The sequence below is a fragment of the Nymphalis io genome, chromosome 2 (assembly GCF_905147045.1).
Source record: "Nymphalis io chromosome 2, ilAglIoxx1.1, whole genome shotgun sequence".
In the NCBI taxonomy this organism is placed as follows: Eukaryota; Metazoa; Arthropoda; class Insecta; order Lepidoptera; family Nymphalidae; genus Nymphalis; species Nymphalis io.
This window is the reverse complement of record NC_065889.1, coordinates 7498247-7511062: the sequence shown is the minus strand read 5'-3', so window position 1 is coordinate 7511062 and position 12816 is coordinate 7498247. Positions and strand designations below refer to the sequence as shown.

The window sequence follows — 12816 nt, the reverse complement described above, 5'->3', positions numbered from 1 at the left end:
GCTCACGCTATGAACTTCATTAATGATATTACCATCCGTCGAAAAACAATCAATCTTCGCAGGAATAACTAACGTAATCAGGTTAAAACGACACGTATATATATATATACGTACGTCACAAAAATCTTACAAAAAGATTTTAGTTTCGCGATATAGAACAATATAGTAAGAATAAAAATATACATATTCTTAAAAGTTAATAATGTAATTATCTTACAATCCGCCACCCGTGCCTTGAACTCGAAGCCTGGCTAGTCACAGAAGGGGCCGAGTAAGCCTCTGCAGTGCACCTACCAATCCAGTACGAGGCCTGAAACAAATTTTAATCGTTAAAATTTTAGTTAATTTTAGTTTGCTTACTAACAAAGCTTCGTGTTTATAAATTATGACCAATTACATTTTTTAAAAAGCCCAATTATAGAAAAAAAACCATTATCACGCCAAAATAACTTCTATAAACAAACGACAATAACAGAAATAATATAATTTCTGTTATTATATAAAAGATATATAAAAGAGGTTTTACTAAATATATAGACATCGCCTTATGAATTATAATGACAAATAGTGAGCAGCGGTGAGAAAACAAAATACTAAAGTCAATATCATTATCATGTCGAGGTCGCACTGACAGAATACAACAACGTGCATCTCTTCATAAAATTGACATTTTCTATTTTTTTATTGTATTTACTAAATTTACGTACTATAAAATACAAGCAAAAAACAGCAAAAAGTATATTTATGTATAAAAACAAATAGTTCATTTATGAATTGCTTCTTTATTTTATTTCCAATTAATATATCATATCATGTTATTTTATACATTCTAAATAGATCGTTATCCATCTCTTGCAGTCCATCAAACTTAATTTTAATTTGACATCCTATTCGACAACACAACAATAATTGTTAACATTAAACATTTATAATTTGTTTTTTTTTAAACCTTATTAAATGGCTAACCTGTACATACGTACAGTAACAGCCTGTTAATGTCCCACTGCTGGGCTAAGGCCTCCTCTCCCTTTTGAGGAGAAGGTTTGGAGCTTATTCCACCACGCTGCTCCAATGCGGGTTGGTAGAATACACATGTGGCAGAATTTCAATGAAATTAGACACATGCAGGTTTCCTCACGATGTTTTCCTTCACCGTTAAGCACGAGATGAATTATAAACACAAATTAAGCACATGAAAATTCAGTGGTGCTTGCCCGGGTTTGAACCCACGATCATCGGTTAAGATTCACGCGTTCTTACCACTAGTTAACGCAATTGTGATCGTAAGCTATACGACTATGAATTACTTTAGTGTATTATGTTCTTTAATCTAGTTATCAACGTTTTGTAAAATAAATACTTTTATTAATATATTAATTTAATTTCAGAACTATACCTATTAATCTTAATAAAAAGTAATTAGTTAATAGTTGTTTCGTATAATTAAACACCAATTATTAAGTATGTTTTCAATTACAAAATAAATTTTGGTTTATTATAAAAATTGAGCACATGAATCACAAATCTTTACTGAATTTGAATTCGTTTATCGGATAACTGCAAGTTTTATCCACAAGCCATCGCGGCCATTTTTTGCTGCGATATTTTTTTAAATATAATTATCTTGATTTACAAACAAAAATATATCCCGTGATATTCTTGTAGATAACAATAGTTTGCTCTCTGCTAGTTAACACGTCGCCGTCTCCATTGCGGACGTCGGGGCGATCAAGATTTAAGATAGTTTGCGCTGCCAATGGGATATTGAAAACGGGCGACAACGTCTCAAGCAACCGTTTATCGTTCGAATTGTATCAAACTTGTGTGCTTCCATCTAAATCTGTTTAGATAAGTTTCTATTCACATAGATAAAATAAATGTACCAAAGACTTAATCGAAAATTTGAAGCCACATATTGCATGTTTTATAAGTATTTATAATCCTTAATAACATTTATGAATATTTTTTATTTCAAGTAGGTAGACAGACTGGTAAATGATACCATAGACATTGGCACTGAAAGAAATAGTAACCATCCCTTATATTATCAATGCGATGATATCAATGAGATGTAAAACCTTGTGAAATATAATATATATTTATAAATAATTAAATGATGGTATTTCTCCCTTAATAAATTTAATGTTATGAATATTTTAAAGAATGGTAGCTGTTATTAATTTCATTTTTTAATATTTATTTAATTTTATAGTTCTCTCTTTCTTTTAATATTTGTATTAATGTAATATTGTATATACCTTTTGTTTCCATAGCAAACTAAGATGTTATATTGTGCCCGTTATGTTCACTGGCTCACTCACCCTTCAAAACGGAACACCACAATACTAAGAATTAGTGTTTGGCGGTAGAATATGTGATGAACATGTACTGGATGTACAGACGGGCTTTCACAAAGCTATACCAACAAGTGAAGCGTGCGCTTAGCTTAGTTCGTCATATCACTAGAACTGCCTCGTCGGTCAAGTGGCTAGCTTATAAATGTCCTAGGTCAGGCCAATAAAAAATATTGGAGTTATTTTGATAAACAATTGAGCTCAGAGATTGTAAGTTGTAACCTTCCCGTGCCTTGGAAAGCACGTTAAGACGTGTCGGATTTCCGTCCCATTTGACATCATCATATAGAGTAGTGAATATTAATATTTCATTAAAACCATTTTGAATACAGGAGTAAAATTAAAAATGACATTTTTACACCGACCTTACAAAAAAATATATTTATGTTATATCGAAATGTATTTTTTTGTAACTAGCTTTTCTCCTAATTTGAAACTTTGTTAGTTTAGAAAGTAAATAAAGGAGCCCTTCGACGATGAAGGTTGTTTCCTTGATTTAATTACAAGTTGTTACCAACTGCTGAAAACTTCTCTTGTAGAAGCTACTTAACTCGACACAGATTGTATAAAGTAAGTGCAATTAATTAATAGTGTAAACTAAGTGATTTACAATAGTGTGATCCTGTTTCATTTTTTACCTTTTTTAGTCTGCTACTTATAGTTCAACTTATAATAATACATATCTATAACGTCTTTACTTAAACTTCTCAAAAATACTTAAAATGGATAAAACAAATATAAATTATTTTTCTTAATTATTATTAAAATACATATAAATGTGAATAATCTATTTAATTTAAAATAATAAGCTTATTACGGTCAGATATACTTATCAATATGTTTTACATACAATTTTTAAGCAACGTTTGAGATTTGATGTTGAAATTTAAAAAAACATTAGTAAATAGCCGTACATACTTTTCTTTAAAAAAATATCTTGTTTAATTTTAAAGAATAGCGGTCTTTGATTGCCTCGACAAACTGCTAGGAATTTGAATTATCTAAACAAAAAGATAGAAGCCTAGATGGTCCAGTGGTAAGAACGCGTGAATTTTAACCGATGATCGTGGGTTCAAGCCCGGGAAAGCACCACTGAATTATCATGTGCTTAATTTGTGATTATGATTTATCTCGTGCTTTACGGTGAAGGAAAACATCGTGAGGAAACATGTATGTGTCTAATTTCACTGAAATTCTGCCACATGTGTATTACACCAATCAGCACTGGAGCAGCGTGGTGGAATAAGTTCCAAACCTTCTCCTCAAAAAAGGGAGAGGAAGCCTTTAGCCCAGTAGTGGTTACGGACAGTTACGGATTACGGAAACAAATAAATAAACTTGAAATATCCGTCTGGTGAATTAAGGAGCTATTTAGGAGTTACCAAAACCAAAACAATCTGTTTGTCTGTTTGTCCGGAATAATTTTTAAAACAGCTAAAAAATAAACAATGCAAATAACTGATTTATTATAACAACTAAAATTCACGTATATTTTAGCTGTCCACTATTTTAGGGTTAAGGTTAAAATTGAACATTTTGAAGGATTTTCATCCCGAAATAAATTCCACGCTGGCGAGGCCGCGAGTTCAATCGTAGTAAAACATAATAATAATTATCTATATAATAGTTGTCCTCATTTCAGCTATCCAATAAAATGTTATCGTATCGTACGTATATTCTCTGTGTTATATAACTACCATGAAGTGCTATTTACAGTGATCTGACGTCATTCGTTATATTACATTTCCTTCGTACAAGTTGCGGTAAATGGTACAAAGACTAGAGGCCCCGGAGCGACACTCAACTTTTTCATGTCTTTATTGATATATGGAGTCAGTGTTGTCGAGTGTTGACCCGCGCTGCCGTCACTTCTCAATGCCCTGAGGCTCGCTAAAAATATCACCCGACAATAAAACAGTGTCTGTTAGGAGTAGCGACTTGACATTCAAAGGTGATGACTGACGTCGTTATAGAACTATATACAAACGCTTATTTGTTGGTTCTGTATACAAAATAAAAAAGTCTAGAAGTACCAGCCTGAACAAGTCTTTGAGAATAAAATTTGGAGCTTATTCGATCACGCTGCTCCAATGCGGGTTTGTAGATACTCGTTTTATGGATTTTTATTCGACCCGTGCTGATTCCCTCAGGATACTGAACTATAAAAATAAATTAAGCACTTTAAAATTCAGATGTACTGACCCGGGTTTGATCCCGCAATATTCCGTTAAGATTCACGATTTCTAACCACTCGTCATACGAAACAATATACTGTTTTTTTTAATTTCCAGGCACTTCATATCTATTATATTTCAGACATATTACCAGGGCTTGTATTCGTTTAGAGGTCCCTAGACAATGCAAGTCCCCTTTCCCTTAAGTATGCAAATCTCTAGGTAATAAGATAAGGTAAAGTAGCATTCAAACCTAATACCAACCAAGGATACTATATAGGATACCTAAACTAAATCTTGGCTCTAATTAAATAACTAATTTAGGTATTATTGTTTGTTCTTTAAAAATGAAAAACTTTAATTATTATAACTTCATTTATCTTAGCCTACGGGCTATTACGATTATGAATAATGTAGAGAACGCAAAGCGCATAGCACACTTTTTTTGAAGTATAGATTGAGATACTTCAATACACGTTTTTTTTATTTTTTGTACGTCGTTTCATTTTACGTGAAAAGGGTACAGCCATTTATAGCAATCCACTTGGGGACGTATCAGCGTAATAAGCCGAACCAGACTGCAAAGTGAAATTTCGTTTACGCTTAAACACACTGTAAAACATTTATAGCCCGTTTTTAATAGGCTGTTAAACGTTAATATGGAACGTTTTGTCTCAAATTTTTACTAATGAACAATATTTGACACATTGTTTCAGAAATATAGTTTGTTAATGCGAAACTGGTTACCGTAATTGAAAAAAAACAGTTGATTCTTTTTCCTCATCACGAATGAAAATATAAGTATTTCCGAAATTGAATTTAAATATTCGTTATATCAGTTATTCAACTCTAGCTACCCGTCCTGCTTAGCACGTGTAGAATAAGGGTGTACATAAAAAGTAGTATAATTTTTACCAGGAAGGAACCTTATATTACACACAGGACAAATCTAGAAATTTTAATCACAATCGAATCACTGGCTTAGGGCATAGAGGACAAACAACAATCATTTACGTTTATTTATATACTTAGACTAGTAGATACATAGATGTCGTTGTATGTATTGATCTTTGCGGGCGAACGTCTTTGTGCAAATCGGTATTTGTAAATATTGAATGGGTCTCCCAAAGTTGTCTAACGTCAAACAGCAATACTTTATATTGAGTTTCGTTTTGAAGAGTTGAATGAGTATTTTTTTTTTATAGAATATGAAAGCGGACGAGCATATGGGCCACCTGATGGTAAGTGGTCACCAACGCCCATAGACATTGACAATTTAAGAAATGTTAACTATCGCTTACATCACCAATGTGCCACCAACTTTGGGAACTAAGATGTTATGTCCCTTGTACCTGTAATTACACTGGCTCACTCACCCTTCAAACCGGAACACAACAATACCAAGTACTGCTGTTTTACGGTAGAATATCTGATGAGTAGGTGGTACATACCAGACAAGCTAGCACAAAGCTCACCCAAAATTATTTTATCTATATATTTTTTATACTTTTATTGATTCTCAAAAAAGTATGCATCCATACTCTTGTTTAACTCAATTGCTATATTTTCAGATCCAGTAGGTTATGAGGATTCTTATTATTTATATTCTTATAGGATCTTAGATTCTATTATCAACGCATTCGCGGTGTAAGAAATTGCTTTGATTTATAGTGCCAGTGTATATGCCGTCTATTTACCATTAAGCGCATAAATCGTAGCCTTCTTAAAATAAATTAAGTCAGAAAACAGACACCATTTAGGCTGTTTAATAAAAATTTAACAAAAGAAATTACTGTTCAGTACCTCTTTTCAACGAATTACTGTAGAGGAATTTTAATTACATTATAATACTAATACTACTGGCCTTACCGCCAAAATGAATTTCGTAATAAAATCGTTAAGTAGTTTAAAAAAATCGTTATTTCACCTGAATATCGGATCTTTATATTTAACGATACATATTGTTCATCTAAATTTTTTAATTCATACTCGTTTAGCATTTCACAATCATTACAACAATGGGCTCTATCACACCTAACATGTTACGTCGTCGTGACGTAGCACGTTGCGACATCGTGTAACATTATCATGCCGTTCATTCAATGTCGCGTGAATTGCCGCTGTTAATCTCACCGTACCGTTGGCGCGTTACGATGTTAATTGATTTTTACAAAGTGTACAGATGATTAGGTATACGTATAAATATCATATTACTGATTATATTATATAAGGAGCATATTTATGTTCCAATATAACTTACACATGGTGATATCCTATCATAGAAGAAACTACTCATATATATTGTAAAAAAAGGTTTCATGACGTAGGGACCCGATAAGAAGATATATTAGGAAAGTTTATATGGGAAATTAACAAAATATTTAGTCTGTTGATTGCAACAAGCGAGTTTCAGCGCTATCTCCTTGAATAAAATATGATTGTGGATTATATCCACGCACGCAGTCACAATTTGATATTTTTATATTTATTTTGATTAGTGTAAATTATTATTTATAATTGCATAAGATAATATACTAAATATTTTAATTTCATTTTATCTTTTATTAAATATGTAGCTAGTGACAAGTTAGTATTTTAGTTACTATTAATACAATTGGATTATGTTTACAGATAATATGCAACTCGCATCAAATTTGACGTCTCATTTTTTTTTCCTATAACACTCAAATAATAGCTTATACTCAAAAAAACAATTGTTATAAATATTAAACAGCAATTAAAAATATATATTTAAAAAAAAATAGCATACATAAAAACCAAATAAGGAATCCGATCCATGTAATAACACTTATAAAAAAGGAAAAAGCTGACATTTACATAAACTGTGGATAATGATTCAGACCGTAGTAAAAAATCTTGGAATCTTAGACAATTTCTAAAACCAATCGCTTGACTAGCCCGTTACCGGCTCTATATTTTTAATTTTAATATTTATGGCACAGTCAATATACTTGCAACATTTTCCCGAGCTTTTTACTCGAGCTATTCTTTAAATAAAACTTTTAAGTTTGCCATTTTGCACGTTTTATGTTTTTTTTTTCATTTCATCCTTTATTTATGTCCTTGTTATTTACATATAATGGATTTAATTGGCTATAATGCAGGCAAGGGAAGTCATAATACTTCTTTAACTGGCGAGGATTACTTATTTACGAGTGAACAAAATGGCGACCAAGATGGCAATAGCTTTTTTAACGGCCTTGGTTTATTTTATGTCAAACATTCAAATTTTAAAACATTACAACATATTGGCGATATATAGATTAAAAATATATATGAAATATTTTAGATTTATTTATTTCTTTACTTAAAAAGGCGACAAGACGTTCAAACAAAATTATTATATAAAATAAAAACTAGCTTATTGTATTGTATTGTATAGGTTAAAATCGTTTTCATTCGAAAAATGGACATAAAATAATACCTTTTGTTATTACTCATGCTTCCAAGTTTTATTTGTTTGCCAATAAATAACGGAAACAAGGAAAAAATGAGTACGATTGAACGCATAATCCTAGAAAAGTGAATCAATGTAACTGAAACTTGTGACCAAAATTGTCATTTTTTTTAGATGTGATCTGTTGACCATCAGAAAAAATCGCTATTTTTGTAATAATAATATACTATTGTATGGTCATCATAAAAAATATTTTAAAAGGAAAATAGTAAAGTTATACATTCCAAGCATGCTTATGATCTCGCTCAGTTACCGCCCATGTAGTGTCTTTATTTTTTCGCCAATGTACCTCTTCCCGTTTCAATCCCAAGCTGTCGATATTAAAGTATTCGAATGCAATACGAGACAACAGACGTTGTGAATTTCAAGTGGGTTACATAATTGTAAACTACGTTCAGAAACATGTTTCAGAATACCAATATTTTACGACATTGTTCAAGAATAATCCGTGGAAACAATATCGTTATTACCTGCTTATCCTTATAAAGTATATCCTGGCTTATATTTAATTTGTTATAAAATTGGAAGTATTACTTTGAATTTATGTACATGAGCTTTATTTTTTTGGAAGAAAAACCTGAAATCCGATCGCACCACCACATACCGGGTCCAATCTAAATTATCCAGAGACTTATTGAAACACACAAACATTCATCAAAATCGATCCAGCCGCTTAAGACGAGTTCAGGCACAAAAACAGAAGAATTAAAACCAAAACATTCATCAAACAACAAACAACGCTTCATTACCTACCCGTAAAAAACATCGGGTCGTTTTTATACACGAAAATCATGTCCTTATTTTTCATAAATTATATTATTTTTTTAATCGCTACGTCATAGTAATGAAGTAAAAACCCAGCGTACATTCGAAAATTAGGTTAAAGTAAAAAAAACGAAAAAGGGAAAGGCCCCGATACATATATTGCCTGGAGGCGTACATGGCGTAATCCAACCCTTGATAAAACAAACTTAAATTTTACTTACGAAGAAAAAGCCGACTGTGAAAAATTACGAAAACAATCTTATCCTGTTGTAAGTAATCACTAGGATATATTAAGCTACCAAAAATATATATAAAACATAATATATTTAATAATATGAAGATACGTTTTGTATCGTATGTTCATGTAGATATGTTATGTATATTTTTGTTTTTATAGAATAGGAAAGTGGATGAGCGCATATGCTCGTGATGGTAAGTGGTCACCAACGCTCATAGACATTGACATTGTAAGAAGTGTTACCATCGCTTGCATCGCCAATGCGCCACCAACCTTTGAATCTAAGATGTTATGTCCCTTGTACCACAGGCACAGAAGTTTACAGAAATATGTATATTATCAATCTATATATCTATTAACATTATAAATAGGAAAGTATCTGTCTGTTATGCTGCACGTGTATACCACTGAACCGATTTTGATGAAATTTGGTGGAAAGATAAGGCTATTTTTCTAGACCTGGTGTTAACCTGCCCCCAGCCTCAGATGCGTGGGTTTTACTGGTGATGGGGCTTTGTGCAAGCTCGTCTGGGTAGGTACCACCCACTCATCAGATATTCTACCGCAAAACAGCAATACTTGATATTGTTGTGTTCCGGTTTGAAGGGTGAGTGAGCCAGTGTAATTACAGGCACAAGGGACATAAAATCTTAGTTCCCAAGGTTGGTGGCGCATTGGCTATGTAAGCGATGGTTGACATTTCTTACAATGCCAATGTCTAAGTGCGTTTGGTGACCACTTACCATCAGGTGGCCCATATGCTTGTCCGCCTTCCTATTCTATAAAAAAAAAAGCCGCGGGTGGACACTAGTTATAGTGTATTTAAATAATATATTGTAATTATGGTTATATTATAAAAGTGTATATTCAATTTTACTACACATGCCCGTTTTTTATTCAAAAAGCCTCTCATCAAAGGTTGGGTGGCGGAGATAGCTGGAAGCAATAAGGCAGTCTTTGAACACTCATTATACATAGTATGCTTTAATTTTAAACTGAATTATAGAACAAGTATGTAATAAAGATTTCCTATTCTATTCTAGTTTCCATTGGCAACTTTACGAGTCGATTAATAATGTAAACATGAACATTGTATAGACATTCATAAATCTAAATTTATCAGTGGCAATAGTGTAAGTACGTATTTATCAGTGGCAATAGTGTAAGTAAGTAGCCGCTTTGGTATATAAGAAGTTTAAGTTTAATAATTTTATTGAATTATAGTAATAGCACGGAAACCTAAAAGTTTTAAATGTGTAAGCTCGCGTGCCTTGAAAGCACGTAAAGCCATTTGTCCTGAGTCTGCACTATTTTCAGTCCTGTCGTATTACTCTTTATATCGGTTTATGAGAGTGAGGGAATAGAATGTACACCTCTGTTTTCACACATATGTGAATCCAGAATCCCTTGATGACTAAAAGCTCGCCTTAAAAAACACAACTGACATACATTCCGGGTCACTGAAGTTTGGGCACGAAACAACTAACATTATGTTAAAGAATATTTACATTAGATTAATTATTATTAACGGTATAAACTATTTTAGCATAGCAGCAGACACAATATAAGCAACGTAGTTTTTATTTATATAACGCAGATATAACACATATTTAAAAAATAAATAAAAATAAAAGATAAAATTATTTAAAAATATATTTTATAAGCAAGCGACAATTTATAATCAAATAACTTGTAAACATTAAACAACTATTCTACTGACGATGAGACTCGTATTAGGAAAATTCTAAAAGAACTAAGTACAAGTTATATAAACTATGTTCATACATATTACTAAAGCCTAATGTTACAAAAGACGGAGCTTTACAACTTTGGGAAAATGTGCTGAACCCGAACTCTGAAAGAGATTTATTTCGAACATGTTCATACTTTTTACTTTGAAACTACTAAGATCTCGCTCGAGGCAGATTAAATTTGAGTAACACTGCATTAGTCCTTAGCCTTAGCATTCGAGCTTATATCGAAGTATGAACTTTACGTTTTTTACTATATACTGTAAATAACTGCGGCTATGATGAAGTAGCAATAACGTAACATTCTATTATTAGTAACTATCTACCCGTCCCGGTTTCACACGGGTAGAAAACAGTATAATTTATTAGTTTATGAAATACTTGGTAAAGCTGTCAGTCAGCTTGATTTTTTTTCGTCAGTCAAAAATCTTCTTCATATTTCAGCCAATGTTGTAGAAACATTTAATAAATTATACACCTTCCTCGTGAATCATTCCGTTGGTGAAAACTATATAAAACTCCGTTCGGAAGTTTTTGAGTTTATCGCGTCCAAATAGACAGACAGAAAGACGTGGCAAGAGGTCTTTGTTTTATAATATATAGTAATATGTAATAAAGCCAAGTTCATGTTATCCTCCTTACTAGATGCACTGTATAACTTTAGTTACGTTAAGTTCCGTAAGCAAAGTAACATTCAACTAGGTAACTAAACTTAACGTTAACGTAAAAGTCACAGGTTAAGATGTAAGGTCAGCATAAATGGTAAATTAATGACTTCCGAGGTTTGATGGTTGTGGTTCTAACTAATAACATAATCTATGTTGGCCTAATAGTAAATTGAGAGGTCGGTCAAGGCTAAAGTACAGTATACAGCTTAGTCGAAGTGTCATTGATGAATTAATCAAAACTGATACAATTACATGAATTAAAATGCAACAAAGCATTTCTTGTATAGAGAATTTGATGCAATTATATAATTATAATAATAAATATCTTTATTGCAAGCTCAAACAAAGAAAAACATTAGTGAAAAAGTAAAGTGAAAAAAAGCTAATAATACTATGAATATATAGAATGCAGGGGCGGTCTTATCACTGAAGTTTCTCTTCCAGACAACCCTGCAATAAGATGCTTGAAGGACACATCGGGCATATGCGTTTAAAAACGCATTTACGCGTTTCTCCCTACTTGAAGTGGGGGGGTATGTGGGGCTCGCCGCCGCTGAAGGCGCCGGAATACACACCAAAAAACCAGCGATACCCACACCGTCTTTTCGGGGGACGCCACGGGATCGCTTGCGCATACTACCGTGACATCCCGATGGTAGGCCCGCCTCTGCAGGCCTCCAGATTCTAAGGGGTTACAGAGACCCCTAGCCCCGGCGACATTTACGGCGGGAGGAGAAGGTTTGCATAGCGCCGAAGTCTTCTCCCCCTCTTCCCTCTCCCCGGTCTTCTTCGGCGAAGCGGGTCAGCGGAAGCACTGTTCTCACGCTCCCGCTCCGCGGCCTCCTTCTGCGACATGACGTTTTCGCAGAAAGAGACCATCTCCTTCCAGCCCCTCTCGCTACCGATCATGGCGTTTATCACGCTCAGCAGCGAGAGGTCTCCGCCTACAATAGCCGCCAGGTAATGGCGCTGAGGCCCCCATGCAGCACACTCAATCAGGGTGTGACGCGCCGTGTCCGAAGGCGCACCGCACTCGTGGCAGAAGGGAGTGACCTCCCGCCTCGCAATCCTCAGGTTAAGGATCTAAGGCATCACGTGCTTTCTGAGAAACAAGAACATTTTCACTGGCAACTGCAAAACTTACCGGACGATTGAGAATATGTTGACAAAAACCCAAAAACTTTTTACTGGACCGTGTGTACACAGGACCTTTAAAAGCTAGTTAACCTTTATTAGGCAGTCACATGTTAATATACTAATTCACTTTGCATCGTGATAAGATATTGCACGTTATTAATGAAACAGTATTTACATAATAATCCATTACTGGAACACAATGAACCAATCAAATGCACGTTTACATGGCATTTAGTTCATATCAAAGTAGA

The 12816-nt window shown here is 33.5% G+C and overlaps 2 protein-coding genes across 3 annotated transcripts in view; one reads left to right on the top strand and one right to left on the bottom strand.

The window, feature by feature from the left end:
• The window catches only part of LOC126774828 (uncharacterized), a 166986-nt gene that overhangs the window by 53155 nt on the left and 101015 nt on the right, over positions 1-12816 (top strand). The window lies entirely within an intron of this gene.
• The window catches only part of LOC126778798 (CD82 antigen-like), an 89099-nt gene that overhangs the window by 4533 nt on the left and 71750 nt on the right, over positions 1-12816 (bottom strand). For both annotated transcript variants that reach the window (XM_050502476.1, XM_050502483.1), the window contains one exon: positions 218-310. The gene's annotated coding sequence lies outside the window, so the exon portion shown is untranslated. The remainder of the gene's footprint in view (positions 1-217; positions 311-12816) is intronic.